We start from the raw sequence: 18872 nt of genomic DNA, 5'->3' as shown, positions 1-18872 counted from the left end.
AAAAAATAGGAGAATGAATGGGTTAGGATAAACTTCCAAGTTTTGTCATATTTAAGAGGAAGTTTCACTTAAAATTCTTATCAACTCTGTGCAAATGTTGTCTGTGCTGTAGAATTCCTACTGAACAAATGAAAATCCTTGCAAAAAGAAAAAAAATCTCATATGCAAGAGTTAAATTAGTGTCTGAACTTATCATATGTGTAAGATTTCAATTCATGAAGTGTTTTTTCTTCCAGAGTGAGTATAGTTAGAGAAGAATAAACAATCTTGTGCATCAAGGATATAAATCCATCAACCTGAGAAGTTGAAGTTAGGAACCTTTTGTTTTGTTTAAGGAATGAGGTTCCAATACAGACAGTTATGTTAGTGAAGGGTAGTAACCTACGAGCTCTTTTGTGTTTTCTTAATGGGAAATTTAATATTATTTTAATCTGGAATTAGAACATTTGCAGAAATTTACGCAAACTGCTTAAGACTCACTTTAAGATGCTCCCATTGTTTAAAGGGATCATGAAAGCAGTAGTATTTTTCTGTGACCAATCTCTTATTGTTACCAATGTGAGATTAAATATTTATTATCTAGGATGTGTGATTCTTGAGAGCCAAATTCACCTGAAGCTCTGATTATTGGAACTTGCTACTCAAGGCTTTATAGGACTGCAATTTATTATTGTTTTGAGCTTTGATTACGGGGATAGTTGTCTGAATTATCATGAAACCAATAGTAGAATGGCATGTGCTATAGGTTGAGAACTGCTAAAGGTGGATGTCTGTGCCTGGGAGGAGTTCTGAAGATGACGTTGGACACAGCCTAGGTAGGACCTTTCTGACTCTACTTCCCAATTGTGCTATTTCCTTTCTGAAAAGGAAAATTCTCCACCTGTTGCTTTTAACATCTAGTGACTACACGATTGGCTGTCAGACATGACTCATGCCTAGAATCAAACAGAACTAAGGAAGTTTTTTTTTTCCTTCTGTCATGATATATGACATAATCCCTCTTTTTCCTTTTATAGCAAATTTCTGTAATTGAGAAGTTCTATAAGTACAATACTAAATCTATTAAATAATAGATGGATACTGGAATATCCCTGAATTACTATAATGGGATGTAAGAATGAACAGCTTACAATTTTAACTTACATTCATGGCCAAATAATAATAATATAGGGATAACATCCTCCTAAAGAGAAAATGATTAGACCAAGTAATAAGACAAAAATGTAATGTGATAGATGTCTAATTATATAGGATAATGGTAAAAGTAAGTGAAATTATTTCTCCTTTATTAAAGCATCTGTCTGATAATTTTAAAAGGCTCATTTTATGGTTGAACCCTCATATTTTAAAAGATCCTTATACCAGGTACAGGATTTAGGTAAGGACAGAAATAGCAGATATATAAACTGAAATTCTCTGAAGTTTCAAAAATGGAGAATCAAATTTAAGTGACTATACTAATTTATATTAAGTCAGAATTATCTGGGAGCTTCTAGATCTGAACCAGAAAAGCAGAACTCCCTTTTATTTTTTTATTTTTTCATTGTGTTTTTTTTTTTTTGAAAATGAATCAACTGGACATTTCCAAAATATCAGGGAATATAACCTGAAACAAGATGTAAATGAATTTATTGGCTCATACATGTAGAGCTAGTAGGGACCTCAGACATCATCAAGTCCAATCCTTTCATTTTACAGATAAGAAAACTGAGGCTTAGGGAAGTTAATTGACTTGTCTAAAGCCTCACAACAGAGGTGGAATTTGAACCCAGGTTCTCTGCCTTTAGAGTCAGTACTCATTCTACGCACTGATTTCCTCAAGAGTTGGAGAAATATCAGCCTTGGACAGATCCCTAGAGCCTGGACTTTTCAAATCAGATTCGTTTGAAAAGTTCCTGCGTCATAGCTGATAGTAGATTTGCAAATAGTCAGAACTTGGTTCTGTATATTCCAGTGGCTTCCTCCTTCACTCTTTTTTTTTAATGGTAACTTTTATTTATTTTTTTGTTTTCAATATTTACTTCCACAAGATTTTGAGTTCCAAATTTTCACCCCTTCTCACCCCTCCCTGCACCCCAAGATGGCATGCATTCTAAATACCCCTTTCCCTAGTCTGCCTTCCCTTCTATCTCTCCCCCCTTCTCTTATCCCCTTCCCCTTCAATTTTTCTGTAGGGCAGGATGGATTTCTGTACCCCATTTCCTGTATTTCTTATTTCCCAGTTGCATGTGAAAACATTTTTTTTAAACATGTATTTTTAAAACTTCGGGTTCCAAATTTTCTCCCTTCCTCCCTCCCCACCCACCCTCATTGATAAGGCAAGCAACTAAATATAGGTTATATATGTGCAGTTATGCAAAACACTTCCATAGTAAACATGCTATAAAAAACTAACTCTATTTCCCTTAATCCTATCCCACCCCCCCATTTATTCTATTCTTTCTTTTGACTCTGTCCCTCCTCAGAAGTATTTGTTTCTGATTACTCCCTTTCCCTGCCCTCCTCTCTATCATTCCCCTACTCTCTTGTCCCCTTCCCCCCCTGTTTTCCTGTAGGGTAAGACAGATTTCCACATCCAATTGAGTGTGTATGTTATTCCCCCCTTAAGTCAAATCCTATGAGAATAATATTCACTCATTCCCTCTCACCTTCCCCCATTTCCCCTCCACTGTAAGAGCCTTTTCTTTTTTGGGTTTTTTTTTGTGGGATAATTTACCCTGTTCTACCTCTCCCTTTCTCCTTCTCCTAGTATATTCCTCTCTCACCCCTTAATTTTATTCTCCAGATATGACCCTTCATTTTCAACTCACACTGTGCCCTCTATCTATCTATCTATATCTATATATACATACATGTAATTTTTTCCCCTCCAACTACCCTAATACTGACAAAGGTCTCATGAGTTACAAATATCATTTTCCCATGCAGGAATGTAAACAGTTCAACATTAATAAGTCTCTTATGATTTTCTCTTTCCTGTTTACCTCTTCATGTTCCACTCGAGTCTTGTATTTGAAAATCAAAATTTCTATTCAGCTCTGGTCTTTTCATCAAGAATGTTTGAAAGTCCTCTGTTTCACTGAATGACCATTTTTTTCCCCTGCAGGATTATACTCAGTTTTGCTGGGTAGGTGATTCTTGGTTGTAATCCTATCTCCTTTGCTCTCCAGAATATTATATTCCATGACCTGCAGTCCCTTAATGTTGAAGCAGCTAAATCTTGTGTTATCCTGATTGTGCTTCCACAGTACTTGAATTGTTTCTTTCTGGCTGCTTGTAATATTTTCTCCTTGACCTGGGAACTCTGGAATTTGGCTATAATATTCCTAGGAGTTTTCCTTTGGGGATCTCTTTCAGGAGGAGATCGGTGGATTTTTTCAATTTCTATTTTGCCCTCTGGTTCTAAAATATCAGGACAGTTTTCCTGGATAATTTCTTGAAAGATGATGTCTAGCCTCTTTTTTTGATCATGGCTTTCAGATAGGCCAATAATTTTTAAGTTCTCTCTCCTGGATCTATTTTCCAGGTCAGTTATTTTTCCAATGAGATATTTCACATTGTTTTCTAATTTTTCATTCTTTTGGATTTGTTTTACAGTGTCTTGATTTCTCACAAAGTCACTAGCTTCCAATTACTCTATACTAATTTTTAAGGAAGCATTTTCTTCAGTAATCTTTTGAACTTCCTTTTCCTTTTGTCCAATTTTGGTTTTTAGGGCATTCTTCTCTTCATTGGCTTTTTGGACCTCTTTTGCCATTTGGGTTAGGCTATTTTTTAAGGTGTTATTTTCTTCAGTATTTTTTTGGGTCTCCTTTAGCAAGCTGTTGACTTGTTTTTCATGATTTTCTTGCATCACTCTCAGTTTTTCCTCTACTTCTCTTACTTGATTCTCAAAATCCCTTTTGAGGTCTTCCAAGGCCTGGGACTGATTCATAATTTTCTTGGAGGCTTTGGATGTAGGAGCTTTGGCTTTGTTGTCTTCTTCTGGTTGTATGTTTTGATCTTCTTTGTCACCAAAGTAAGATAATATAGTCTGACTCTTTTTGCGCTGCTTACTCATGATCCTGGCCAATTACCTGAGTTTTAAACTCTTTGTTAAGGTAAAAGTCTGCTTCCAATGTGAAGAGTATACTGTCCCAAGCTTTGGGGGTTTGTACAGCTGTTTTCAGAGGTACTTCTAGGGACCTGTAAATTTTCAATTCTTCCAAGGTGCTATGATAAGGGGCAAGGTGTTTCCTCTCCACTGCCACAACAAGCTCCACCACGCCAGCGCTCTTCCTTGCCCCAGCACCGGCCCTCAGAACTGTAACTCAGATCCAAGCACTGGTAAAGCAAGAGATTCCTGCCTCAGCACTGGCAAAAAGATCCCTGCAATCCCCCTCTGATCAGCCACTCCATTCCCCCTCAGTCTGTGGGCCAGAAGCTCAGGAAAAAGCCACAGCGCTTGAGACTTGCAGCTGAGACCTAGCTTCTCTCTCATCGCAGTCACAGACTTTTCCCACTGACCTTCTAAGTTGTCTTTGGTGTTCAGGGGTTGAGAAGTCTGGAAACCACCACAGCTGCCCGCGATTCAGTCCTCTGAGGCCTGCTCCAGGGTTGCTGTGGCCTGCGTGCCCACGCCAAACTGAGGTTCTCTGCACCCCGCGCGATAGAGCTTTCCAAACAACCATCCAGGTTATCTTGGGCTGGAAATTTGTTTCAATCTGTCTTTTTGTGGGTTCTGCTGCTTTAAAATTTGTTTAGAGCCATTTTTTTTTTAGGTATTTGGAGGGCTTTGGGAGAGAGCTAAAGACAGTCACTGCTTTCCTTCCGCCTCTTGGCTCTGCCCAGAACTCCCTTTTAGAACTGTCCTAAGAATAAAACCTATTGTCAAAGAAAGGATATTTGGGGACCAGATAACTACATGAGACATCTGGGATACAAAAGGTACTGCTTAAATAGACATTGGGAATAGATTATTGGGATATAAGGAACTTAATGATAGTTAACATTGGTAATAATGATTGTATTGATTTGTATGGTTCATGTTAAAGTTGTCTTGGTTACCTTGGTGACATGTAAATTTCCCTTCTCAAAACTAGTCTATTATGAGCCTTCTGAGTAGTTTAATCTGTACCTGATTTGATATTATTGTGAAATTTTGTGAATTATGAGGAAAAAAACTTTATTGTATTATTTGAACCTAGCCACACGTGACCGGGAAACTGAGCCATCTCTATGTGCCTTTAACCAAGGACCTATGTTATGCTGTTTTCTCTCAATCGTCAATTCATATGTCTTCTAACAGTCCCTATCAGGTCTTTCTGACTACTCCTACAGCTGCCAACCTGTGGATGTGGACTCCTGAATCATCTGAAGATGCCTGCTCCAAGTGGACATCTCTTCCCACTCCCTGAGGAAGAGTGAAGTTTTTTGATGCCTAGACGGTCTGCAGGTGGTGCCTTTTGGTGCACCACTGACCAAAAGTAGACCCCTCCCCAAACCATTTTGAACCCCCAAGACCTGAGAAAGGCCTAAAACCTGAATTGGCCAATCAGGAGAAACATTTTGGTCCTCTTCCTTGGTCCTCCCCTTCTTAATCCTCTCCTTTCTCATTGCTAGGCACCTCTTTCAAATCAAAGTCCTTACATCCTCTCCTAATCCCACTTCCCTTGAGGTCTCCACTGCCTCCTCCCATGCTGCTCATGTGCAGTAACCCTGCTTTGACATGCTCTACCTTTGCTCCTTATCAGCTTGAAGCAGCCAATGATGACTTGGGCGTTCGTCCCAATTTCCACAATGCAAGAAGTGGGGAAAATGGAGTAGGAACAGGAAAGTCCTATTTTTCCCCTAGAGCAGTGAGGCCCCATCCTTTCCCTATATGTTGATTAGGCAACCCTTTCTCCCTATTCTTAGACCTTTCCCCCATATGCTGCACAGACAGCTACTTCCCCATATGCTGAACAGACAACTACTTCCCCCATATGCTGAATAGGCAACCTCACCACTCTGTAGCCCGCCCTATCACCAGCAACCTTGTTGTAATGAGACTCCTCAATGTCAGGTAGTAATTTTTGTGTTGTCAAAGCTGCCATTAATGTCTCATGAATATGATAATGAAGGGACTCTCAAAAGTGAAAGTATAGCTATTTCAAGATGGCCACCTGGAAGACCCAGTACAGTGCAGGTGCAAGTCTTTTTTTTTTTTTTTTTTTTGCTTGCATAGCACGAAGATTATGCCATAGCAAATTTCCCTGTTACTCCCCCTTCAGCTTTGATATAAGCAAGTCCCCATTCCCCTTCCACCCAACCAACCAGTATCCTGAGCTGTTTGGTTGTTTGCTTTTATGAATAAAGCCCTTCTTGGAAGGACTCTGGCCTTGATATTCTTATCAACTCCGAACCAGTTCTCACACTGTAGTGGCATATGAAAGAGATTAAGGTGGCTTTGGAAAGGAAAGACAGAGAGGAAGGCAGAAAATGGCTCGGATAGGAGGAAGCAAAGAGGGAAGGGATGGTGTGTGTGTGTATGTGTGTCGACTCCTATATTGTAAATCATAGAAGCTAGGCAGGTCTTGGTTTGGGGGAAGGGAGACAGAATTAGGTTCATAGGATGGGTAGTGGCATGTGGCATGACTTCTTTCTAGCACGCTGAAAATTCTGTTTCCAATCATTTGTAAATAACTGTTCATACTTTGACTTTGAGGTGCCTGTAAGGGAACTTCTGACTCTTTCTGGGGATTGGCACATCCTGAAGTTCCCAAGCCATCTTGGTGGGGGCAACAGGTCAACAAACCAAAGAAGTATCCAAAATGTATCCAAGCCTTGAGTTCACATGAGAAAGAAGTTTCTAACACAAAGTTACATCAGGTAACCACAAGCTCATACCAATATACTTGGGTGTGTGCACATATACCTAGTTACAGAGTAAATATATCCACAGTGATATACACAGAGAAATGTCTACACACAAACCACATTAAGACAGGCCCATACAGTCACTGGCACTCAGACTGCCTGTACATTTAGGCGGTTGAATGTTTTCCAGAATCATTGTCATTGTAATTTTCATTTTGATCAATCAACTTACCGTCATAGTAGTAGGCAGAAGGTGACATGTAATGGAAAGAATATTGGACTAGAAATGGAAGACCTATTAAAAAAAAACATGGCTCCCTTTCAAAATTATTTAAGTGGCAGCTTCTATATGAAGCCTTGCCTGATGCCCCATGTTGCTAGTGCACCCACCCCCACCCCAACTGATCATGTATTTACTTTGTATAAACTTATTTATGTGTGGGTCAGAATAAGAAATTAAATGGGAATTTTGGGGGAATTTTGTAGAAGTCACATATAACACATGAAGGCCAGCAGATGACTCAGAGCCAATGACCAAATATTTGACCCAAAATTTATAATAAGGTACTGTAAACATCCCATAAAAGAAAGAGAAAAATATCAGACTTCTTCTCTGGTATGAAGGGAGAGTCAAAATATTTTACGTGGATTTTCCAAATTGTGGGGGCACTGTGCCCCTAACACCTGCAATGTGGAAGAGATAACTGTAGAAGGTGATGTTTGAGTTAAAGGAAGAGAGGGATTCTGTGAAGTAGAGATGACAACGGAGAGCATTCCAGGCATTGGGTACAATTAAGGCAAAGATCAGAGATGGAGTGTTATATGAGCAATAGAGGGAAGGCCAGTCTGGCTGGATTGCAGAGGGTAGAGTAGTGGGTAACAATGAATGAAGCTGGAAAGATAGGTTGGGGCCAGACTATAAAGGTTTTTAAAACCTTAAACACATTTTAAATTTTATCCTAGAGGTAAAAAGGAACCACTAAAGTTAATGGAGGAGTGGCATTGTCAAACTTGTACTTAAGGAAAATTACTTTGGCAGGAGGATGAAGGATAGACTGGAGTGGTGAGAGGCTTGAGACAGGAAGACCAATTAAGAGACTATTGCAATAATGTAGGAAAGAGGTGATGAGGTGCTGAACTTAGGTGGAAGCCCTATGAGTAGGGAAAAGGGATTGGACGTGAGGGATGTTATGGAGTTAAAAATAGCAAGGTTTAGTAAGTGATTCAATATATAGAGGGAAGGAGGGTGAAGAGATGAAGGTAATGCTGAGGTTCCAAACCTGAGAGATGGGAAGGACAGTGGTGCCTTCAATAGAAGCAAGGAAGTTTGAAAGAGAAGAGAGTTTGGGAAATAGATAATGAGTTCACTTTTAGACACACTGAATTTGAGATACCCATGGACTCCCAGGTTGGGCATTCTGAAGAAGGTATCCAGTGAGCTGCCACATGTCCCTACCATTCAGCACACATTGATGCACTACTGTTTTTTTCTGAGCTTCTCATGGAATGTGGCATTAACTTGCCTGAAACCTAAGGTCCTGCCATAAGTCTGGGAACATTCTGGGCAGACAACTGGACTGAGGTCTGATTGATTGCTGCCAGGGCTATTCTGTCTCCTTGAAGAGGGGGTTCTCTTTAACCAATCACAGTTGCCTCCATGATCTCCCTGCAGCTTCTGCAGCTACCTGGAGTTCAAGCACTGCTCTGTGAGGTCTTTATGGATGGGTCACAATTTCATTGGGTAGAGGAAAGATAAGCGAGAGGGAAGTCCAGGGTAGGGTTGTGGTGGGGAGGTTGGAGTAGGGTAGGAGAACAAAGGCAAAAGAAAGGAGGCAGGAATGGGCATAAGTTCACATGGCTAGATGGATTGGAAGGTACTTTTCATAATAAGAACACAGATTAGAACTGGAAAACACCTTAGAGACTATCTAGCTTGACCCCCTCGTTTTACATGTGAGTGAACTGAGGCCCAGAAAAGTTTAAAAACTTTCCCAAAGTCACATATGTAGCAAATGGAAGAAGTGGGATTTGAACCTATGTCTCTTAATTCTTTCCACTTAATGGTTTAATGGTTCTTTCCGCTGCAATATGCTTCTTCTCTGGGAAGGGAGGGACTACATCTCATCTCAACTGGCTTCTCCCCCACTGCTTAGCATAGTGGCCTGTGGGCAGCAAGTGGTTAATAACTTTTGTTGTTGTTTTTGTTGTTGTAGGCAGAGAGCTACCCACTTATGGAGGACCTGGAAAGCCAAATAGAGGAGTTTGGACTTGCTTCAATAGAAAATAGGGAGTTTTTTTAAGCAGAGTAATGATAGAAAGTTTTATAGAAATATTTAAGGAAGGTTTACATAGAGGATAGATTTAATACCGTAGAGCTTTGTGTCAGACAGGCCTACTAGTGGAGTAATCCAAGAGTGAAGTGTTGAGGGCTTAGAGGAAAGGAGACAATGTGGCTAGGGGGTGGGAAAGGATAGGAGACGTATTGAAGGAAACATTTCCTATCCCTGATGAGTTGAACATAGATGATAAAAGCGAAGGATGACTGAAGATACATCTAATGTTTTAGACTTAGGTGACTGGGAGAACTACTGGTGCCACTGACAGGGATGGAAGATGAGGACAAATAATTTACAAGAGACTTACGAGTTCACTTTTGGTCCTGGTGAGTTTGAGTTGACAGTACTATGTCTGAGTGGAAATGATTCTTAGGTAGCTAGGACTGAGGTATTTGAGTTTGGTTGGGGGAAGAGACCTAGATTTGGAATTTGGAAGTCAACCAGTATAGAGGTAATAGTTGGAGCAATGGGAAAGGAAGAGAGTACAGATTTATAGATAAAGCATTTGTTAAGCATTTCCTATGCTCCAGGTACTGTGCTAAGTGCTAGGGGTACAAATATAAGCAAATAAGATGGAGAAAGAGAACACATAAAAGGATACTGAAAAGTGGAAGTGGAGGGAGGGGGAGAAGCAGACAATTGGGTACAAGACAGATGGAGAGTAAGGGAGAAGTACAGAGAATGAGTGGAGCCAGGAGTGGTGAGTATGGCTAGGACTTCTCATGAAATGGTAGTCCAGACTAGAAAGTCACCATTTAGAAGAGTGGGCCTCTTGATAGAGATTACTCCATGATGAGAAAGGACACTGTTCAGGAGGTAAAATCCAGAGAATGAATTTATCCAGGAGAAAAGAGATGAAGGCTGAAGGCTGAGTCTTGGGGAATTCTGAAAATTAAGGGACGGAAGACAGAAGAGAAAGAAAAAAGAGGATTGTTTACAAAGGTAGGAGGACCAGATGAGTATAGTAATATGGAGTCCGAGTCAAGAGAGAATTTTGATAAAGAGATGATCCCATTCTCCATTATTTTTTTGCAGAGGAGGGACCTATGGGTACAAAATGGTGAAAATCCTGTTGGACTTGGTGGGATTTATTGATTAGATTTTCTGAATAATTTTTCTTTTTTTTATTCTTTGTTATAAAGAATGCCTCCCTACATGGGGAAGGGAGTTTATGGGAAATAAAGGTGATGGAAAAAAACCAAATACATAATTTTTTTGAAAAGAGAAGGTGATTACTGTGTCTAATGATGTATAGAAATCAAAGAGGAGGACAAAGTGGACTTTGAAACTAATCCTGAATTGGAGATTAGAAAGTCAAAAGGTTATGGCAGCCTAGGAGGAGTGAAGGCAGCATTAAAAGTGACTGGCCACAGAATCTGGAGTGGGTAGGGAACCAAAAGTAGTCAATAGAGAGTTAATGAAGTGGGAGAGGTTGAGTGCTTGGAGGTCCCAATGTGGGTGAAAAGCAGGTTCAGTAGGTATAGGGGGGTGGGTGAGGTGACAGTAAAGAAGCTGAGATCCAAAAGGGGCAGGACTTTGTTTAAGATCTCAAGGGTGGAGCAGTATCCAGGGATGAGGAGGTCTAGAATGGGTCCCTGCTGGCATATGCCAACTCTTTCCATGGTGTTGAAGTGCGTAGACAACTCATTATTGGTAGAATCATAGGTCTAGAGCTGGAAGAAATCTCGGAGAGAGGCCATATATGCCAACTCCTTCATTTTATAAATGGGGAAACTGAAGCACAAGAGAGTTAAAGGACTTGAATAAAGTCGCAGGTAGTAAGTGTCAGAGGTAGGATTTGAACCCATATCTCCTAACCCCGGAGTCTGCACATTTTCTTCTGTAAAACCCTATGTTTGTCAGGAATGCTACTCAGAGGTAAAGTTTAATACTTGAAATGTGTTGAATAATTTAGCCTTCAGAAAATGAAGAGACTGTCCAGCTGAAATTGATCCACGCTGGCTCTTTGTTTTGGTCATATTTATCTAACAGCTACCCACTGTCTGCTTCACTCAGTGCTCCATAGTTTTGACTTTATATAAAGACCTATAGATGATAATGAGAGAATGACAGGGTACCAGGAACAACTGCTATTAATCAAACCAGGGTATTACCCCACTTAGCAACTCTGCATTTCCAACTGGTTTTGTAATCTTTAGTTAAGTCACATAGCTTCCCAGTGTCTCATCTGGTGGCAGTTTTTTTTTTTTTGGAAATTTGTATTCAATGAATATTATTATTATTAAAACAGGAACCCTTATTAGTATTGATTTTCCACAGTATATCTACACTCACTGGAAGGTCAGATACTGAACCTGAAACTTAAATTCTTTGACCCTCTGGTGAGAAAATGGAACTTATTGGAAGAGACCCTCATGTTGAGAAAGATTGAAGGCAAAAGGAGAAAGGGAGGCAGAGAATGAGATGGATAGTGTCATGGAAACAATGAACAAGGACTTGGACAGACTTTGAAAGATAGTAGAGCATAGAAGGGACCTGGTTTGCTGTGGTCCATGAGATCACAAAGAGTTGGACATGACTGAACAAAAGAAAATGAAACAAAACTGCTGATAGAACTATCCTATTTCTTGAATATAATAGACAGGTATGGGCTGACTTGTACATAGTTTCTGAAGTGTCTTTCACACTGCATTTCTATTTTGATGGTTGCTATGGCTAAAGAAATTATCACCTGGGGTCAACATTTCTGATGACAAGCCTTTCCATGCTTTGCTAAGCTGGCCCTGGGAGAGCAGATATATTCTGGTGCTAGGCTTCTATTCAAAGTCTTTGTTGTTGTTCGGTCATTTTAAGCCACGTCCAATCCTTTGTGACCCCATTTGGGGTTTTCTTAGCAAAGATACTGGAGTGGTTTGCCATTTCCTTCTCTAGTTTACTTTATAGATGAGGCAAACAGGGTTAAGTGACTTGCCCAGGATCACTCAGCTAGTAAGTGTCTGAGGCGATTTGAACTCAGGAAGACTGATCTTCCTGATTCCTGGCCTGGCACTCTATCCACTGAGTCACCTAGCTATTCTGAAGCCTTTCCAGCTTGGTAGAATCTGCCTGAACCAGTCCTCTGCTGTCATAACCATTGAGAACTTCCATGTCATCAATATAATGCTAATTAGTTGATTCAATCAATTCAGAAAAAACAAACAAACAAACAGCAACCAATTCTGTGGAAAAATTCAGTCAAAATAGGTCAAAAGGAATTGATAGAGAAAACCAACTTATGTTGCAGTTATATTGTCTAACTTAACAAACTGGAAGCCCCACAAGGGCAGGCATTTCATTTTTCAGAGTACTTGGCACAAGTAGAGCATAAGATCGTAAGTTCATGGATCTAGAGAAGGAAGGGCCCTCACAAAACATCTAGCCCAACCCCTTTATTTTACAGATAAGAAAACTAAAGCCCAGAGAGAAGAGATTTGCCCAATGTTACAATGTAAAAGTCAGAGGCAAGATTTGAACCCAGGTTCTCTGCCTTTAGAGGTTGTTCATTGTATCCGTGAATGAAAAGCAACTGGTTAAGAGGGGGCAGCTAGGTGGCAGCTAGGTGGCACAGTGGATAGAGCACCAGCCCTGGAGTCAGGAGGACCTGAATTCAAATGCGGCCTCAGACATATAACATTTACTACCTGTGTGACCCTGGGCAAGTCACTTAACCCCATTACCTAGCAAAAACAAACAAAAAAGAAAAGCAACTGGTTATTGATTGGGTTTTTCACTATTCCTGCTTTGGTGTCATGTGGATTTATCTTTAGTCACACGCTTATGATGGCTTAAGGATGTTATTGTGTCCACGTCACCAGCAGATGGGTAGAGAAGTTGGACATAGATTGTCTCTGTTTCTGAGGACCCCAGGAAGACAGAGAGGGTTCCAGACCCTCCTTAACCACTGGGGTGACTCTGGGTATAAAGTTTGGCACCAATTTTCCAAGGTTACTGTGAATGCAGAGGAAGGGCAGTACAGTGGAAGGAGTGATGGGTTTGGAATCCAGAACTCCTAAGAACTGGGTTCAAATTATGATTTTAACAATTACAAACTGTGACCTTGAGCAAGTCATTTCATCTTTCTGGGATTCAGTTTCCTAATCTGTAAAAGAAAAAGGTTGGATTAGGTGACTCTGAGGCCTTTTAAGCTCTGAATCTAGAATCCTATAGTCTACCCATAGGAGAAAAATTGTACATCCGGAGTAGATCCTAGTTAGGGACGAGTGTAGCTATAGTCATTAAACTAAGGAAGGAGGCAGTCAGATGATTTTTTCTGCAGATAAATTCACAAAAATTATATGATTAGAGGGGTTGCAATCTGCACCAAAGGAGTGAATACCCATCTTACAGCCTCGTATGAGTCTTCAGGACTCAGTGACTTATGGATGGCTCAAACACCCCAAGGCTGCTACAGTAAGAATGAGTCTCTCATACTGGTCTGATCTAGACTAAACCCACAGGATTAGAATGGAACCCCACTGCCCTTGATCATGTTGAAAATCAAATGCATATTTGCCTCACCACATTTACCTGCTCATTAGTCAGGGCAATTAAGTGAGGGTAGCCACCCTGATGAGCTATGTGATTGTTCTCATAGGAGGAGAGGAAGCAAAGGAATCAGACTTGCTTTATTCTTTCCCATCTTTTCTTTTGCCTTTCCATTGATGTTTATGAGTTTCTTAGAATCATAGAATCTCAGGGTTGCAAGGGTCCTCATAAGCCATCTAGGCTAACACTCTTTATAGGTTAAGAAACTGAGTCCCAAAGAGTGTAAGTGATGTGCCTAAGGTCATACAGTTGGAAATAAGTGATTATTGAACACTTGTTATATGCCTGGCCCTGTGTTAAGCTCTGGGGATACAAAGAAAGGCTCCCCTTCCCCCTAAAAGGAATTTGATTCAATATATTAAGCTATCATCATCCCTCTCTGTGTCTCTCTGTGTCTCTGTCTCTCTCATTTCTCAATTACTTCTGCATCTACGTGTCTTATTTCTCCTCCTGTATTCTGAGTTCCTGTATCTGAATTTCAGATACAGTGTAAAAATTCATTATGTGCCAATATTTACATTCATCTACAATTAACTAAGTACTTAATGAAATAAAATTCCCAGCAGAAGAGCCAGATTAATAGAAGATAGTACATCTCTAAGGTCCTCAGAGTCATAGAAACACATGAACAGTCTTTGACATATTAAGATTAAAACTGTTTATGTAAATTCGATTTTGCCTTGATGCTTTATGAATCTCCCTATATGGGCACTCCTTCCTAAAGTGCAGATCAAAACCCATACACTCCTCTTCTTCCATTCTTGTTTATCCATGTCCACAGGTAAAGTATCCATTCCTCTGGATTTCTGGATATTGTTTAGAACCATTTGAACATGCAGACCATCCATCAATTACCCTTCACTTTTACTACATGTCTGATCATCATATTCCATTTCAACCATTTTGGGAATGAAGGCTTTCATAGAAAAGAAAGACTGAACAATGATATGGGAAAAAATAGACTTTTACTTTAGAAGTATTTTGCTACCTACCTCACACAGGGTAAGGCTTGAAGTAGACGAGATTTTCAGGGACATGAGGGGAGGAGAGGGAGTCAAGGATAGATGGGTTAAGAAGAAAAGATATATCAATATCCCAGTCCCTGGAGGGCCAGAGATACAACCAGGACTGAGTGCCCAGAGCAGGGTCACTGGGCCGTGGGTGATGATCTTCATGCCATGACAGTAAGGAGGAAGGGGTTCATTGATTCTGGATTTGGCACATTCATACCATGCTAATCACTCATTGTCCCCTAAATTCTGGCTTCTACACCAGGGTTGCTTCATGCAAAAGAAGTCAATCTTTTTGGGAAGAGGATGGATGCTGAATCTCTAATAGACAACTGTGATTGTTTTTCCACCCTAGTTGGGTGTTAGAGGTTAAGGAGATGCTAAGGAATGGCCAAGGGATTTCTTCCTCTCTTCTACTGTCAAAAATGGGGCATGGAAATTCTCAGCATAGATAATTCTAATATATTCTTCCTCATATAGAAGATTGCAGAAAATAAATAGGATGGAGTGCCAAGAAGGAGAATTAGGGTATGTCTAGAGCAGAGGCAGTGTATCTGTACTGTATAAGGTTTATGGCTCTCACAGAATCTTTCTGGATCACACTGGCCCATCTCCTTCTCATGGTCAACTATCTCTTGGTCAAACATAACCTTTGTGTCACTTCTGTGTAATTCTTCATAGGTAATGCACTATTCACAACCACCATGTGTCTTTCTTTCCATGCTTCCTAAGTGACCTCCTAACTTTAATTATTTGGGATGCTTATATTCTATAATGCATAGCCATGAACATCATCAGAATAGTGGTGTTAAGAAAATGGTCACTGATTCAGGAAAATAATTGGGCTTATTAAAAGACTATGTCATTTCCAAAATACAGCCTACTCTCCTTCTCCTCTTCCTCTTCTATTTTGGGCCTGCTTCATCATCCATCTGCAGTGCCTGTCAGAGATAGATGTACCGACGGACCAACTCTATAAGCTGTCGATTCATTTAACTACATATCATAGTCTATACAATGGACAATCTTCATCCACTTGTTTTTTTTCCTGTGATTGTGAGTCTTTAAGTCTGCAAATATCCCAGGGTTTGATGCAATCTACCCAGTGTTATCCACAAACAGGAGCATCTGGAGGGCCTCACCACCATAAGGAATCCCATTTCTAATTGGACATCTCCCATGACAGTGACATATTGTGTTGACAACAGTTAATTAAATCAAGGAAACATTCAAGGTTATCATTGTTATTTTTTGCATGTAAGTCACATTTTTGCTTGGCTCTAAAATGTTAAGCACTACATGGTTAAAAAGATCTAAATAGAAGCAATAATTTGTTCCATTCTATAGTATTTTTGTCTTCATAAAACTGTTATTTTCTTTTTTTTCTTTGATTGTAAATTTTTAGTTTGATAAGTCCATGATTTCTTAGTGGCATTGTAAGTACACCTAGATATTGTAATTGGTTTAAATTAATTGACAAAAGAAGGATTGATAATAAGTTACAAAAGAACAAGTTCTCATTTTGTCAATTAGCTTCTTGTCCATGAACTAAACCAAGTTATCTGTTTCTGTTGATTATTCATAAGGTACAGGAAACTTCATGTAATTTTGTTCTCTACTGATAGGAGGAATTTCCCGCATTTTTTAAAATGTCTGGTTGCCAAATACAGCAATTCTGAAAGTCCTTCAATACCCAGTGAAGCACATATTTTTATTTTTAAAATTGATGCCTTTCTGGACTTCAGAAAAACCTGGAAAGATTTATATGAACTGTTGCTGAGTGAAACGAGCAGAACCAGGAGAACATTTAATTGCTATATAGTGTGATGACTAACTTTGATAGACTTATCTCTTCTTAGAAATACAAGGATCTAAGACAACTTCAAAAGATTCATGATGGAAAATGCTATTCACATCCAGAAAAAGAACTATGGAGTCTGAATGCAGATTGAAGCTTATTATTTGCTCTCTCTCTCTCTCTCACTTTCTCTCTCTCTCTCTCTCTCTTTTCTTCTTTCTTATGGTTTCTCCCATTGGTTCAATGCTTCTTTACAACATGACTAATATGAAAATAGGTTTAATATGAATATATGTGTTGATGTTATATCAATTTACATGCCATCTTGGGGTTGGAGGAGGGGAGAGATGGGGAGAAAATTTGGAACTCAAAATCTTAATGGAAGTGAATGTTGAAAGGTAAAACTAAATAAATAAATTTATTTTTAAAAAATTGATGCCTTTCGTTTTTACATCACCTTTGTTTCTAGAACTGTCTTTGCTCTCTTTCCTCCCCACTGAGCCATGCTATGTAATAAAGATTTTTTTTAAAAGAGAGAAAAAGAGCAGTTCAACAAAAAACAACCAACCATGTCTGACAGTCTAGGAAACATTCCACATCCATAGTCCCTCACCTCTGCAAAGAAGACCTTTCCATATCTCTTCTCTGGGGCCAGGCTTGGTCATTATAATTATACAATATTTGGTTTTACTATTTTTTTTGTCCTTTTTTTGCCTCATAGAATCATAAATCTGGAACTGGAAAAGATACCAGGAACCACCTACTCCAATCCCTTCATTTTACATTTGAGGAAATTGGGGCCCAAGGGGATTAAGCCCCAGTTACCAAAGGTCATACTGATAGTAAGATTCAGAGGGTAGGATTTGAACCCACTTACACTGACTTCTAATTCAGGCCTCTCTCATCACTGTACCAGATTCCCATTGCTGCAGCCATTGTGTATATTCTTTTGTCAGTTTCTGTTTACTTTGCATCATTTCATTTAAGTCTTCCAATGCTTCTCTAAGTTCTTCATACTTATCATTCCTTGTGGCATATGAATGTTCTATTTCATTTATATTTAGCCATTCCCCAAATCAATGACCATCTAACCTTATTTCCAGTTCTTTGCTGTCACAGAAAATGTTGCAGTGGATAAACTAGCCAATGTGAACCTCATAGAGATGATAGACAAACCTAAAAAGGAGTTCTTTGAAAAGCGTAGCATAGTTGACAAGCTTTGAGAGAGAGAGAGAGAGGGAGGGAGAGAGAGAGAGAGAGAGACAGAGACAGAGACAGAGAGACACAGAGAGACAGAGAGAGAGAAAGAGAGAATGGTTATCAAGTTGCCAGAACCCATTATTTTCAGTTACATCCAGAAAGTACCACCTCACCTCGTCAACTATCTTCTGCGTTTCTGGAGTTGCAGATTTAGTTTCACTTAAGCCTCCAGTCATCATTTTGGTGGTGGTTGGTTTACAGAAAAAGATGCTGGAACTGAAATGATGAAATGATAAGGTCAGTCATCCTGGCTCTAGTTTTAAAGGGAGGCAGGCTCTCCTCCCATCCAATGAGTGCAAAGGTATGACATAATAAAGCACCACCTTCTCGGCTGTAGAAATGACTTATTAGTCACTTGTTACCATGTGCTAATTCATAAACATAAATGTAAAGTATTGTCATATAATAAGGTAATTAGATGCCCCCCTAAGTCCCTTTTTAAAGTGGGCAAGGAGAAGCAACCTTCTATTCTCTGACTGATTCAGTCCAGGGAGACCATCTCAAAAGCACTAATTAAACAAAAGGGGAGTGTCTACTTTATGTTGAAAGGTAATAGCCCCAAATTTCCAAATACTTATTTTTAATTATACTTGTTCATTTTTAATAATGATTAATTCTCACTCCCTTGGCCATGAATGTTCCTCTGAAATGTTGATATTCTATGAATTTATGGAGGAAACACCTTTATGCTACATTCTTTTTGATGGGTTTTATTGCCTAGTATTTAAATTTTCTTACTAATCAGAGCTGGTCTTTCAACATATGTGAAGCTATGGGGAAATCCCTCTAGGGCAGGCACTAAGCTCAGATTTTTGGATCTCTTCTCTAATACCCAGCCTAGTGCCTAGCATATAGCACTAACTTGATGGACTTTGAATCTATCATTCAATAATTTGAATCAATCAATCAACAGACATTTATTAATCACCTACTATGTGCCAGACATTGCATTAGGGACTGAGGATACATAGAAAAAGATGGATTAGTTCCTTCTTTCAAAAAGATAAGTGGATAAAAGATAAAGGGGGAGAGAAGAGCATGTATTAGCATGTTTAGAATAAATATAAATAGAATAAATTCAAATAA

General features: G+C 39.4%; 1 long non-coding RNA gene across 1 annotated transcript in view; it reads right to left on the bottom strand.

The window, feature by feature from the left end:
• Positions 1-17997, bottom strand: part of LOC114030392 — a 35126-nt gene extending 17129 nt beyond the window's left edge. The window contains exon 1 of the long non-coding RNA XR_003567604.1: positions 17900-17997. This is a non-coding gene — a long non-coding RNA (uncharacterized LOC114030392). The remainder of the gene's footprint in view (positions 1-17899) is intronic.
• Between the last annotated feature and the right edge of the window lie 875 nt (positions 17998-18872).

Source organism: Vombatus ursinus, unplaced genomic scaffold, assembly GCF_900497805.2.
Source record: "Vombatus ursinus unplaced genomic scaffold, bare-nosed wombat genome assembly UNPS02014959.1, whole genome shotgun sequence".
Lineage (NCBI taxonomy): Eukaryota > Metazoa > Chordata > Mammalia > Diprotodontia > Vombatidae > Vombatus > Vombatus ursinus.
Note: the sequence above shows the minus strand (reverse complement) of the source record. Positions and strands in the feature narration are given on the sequence as shown.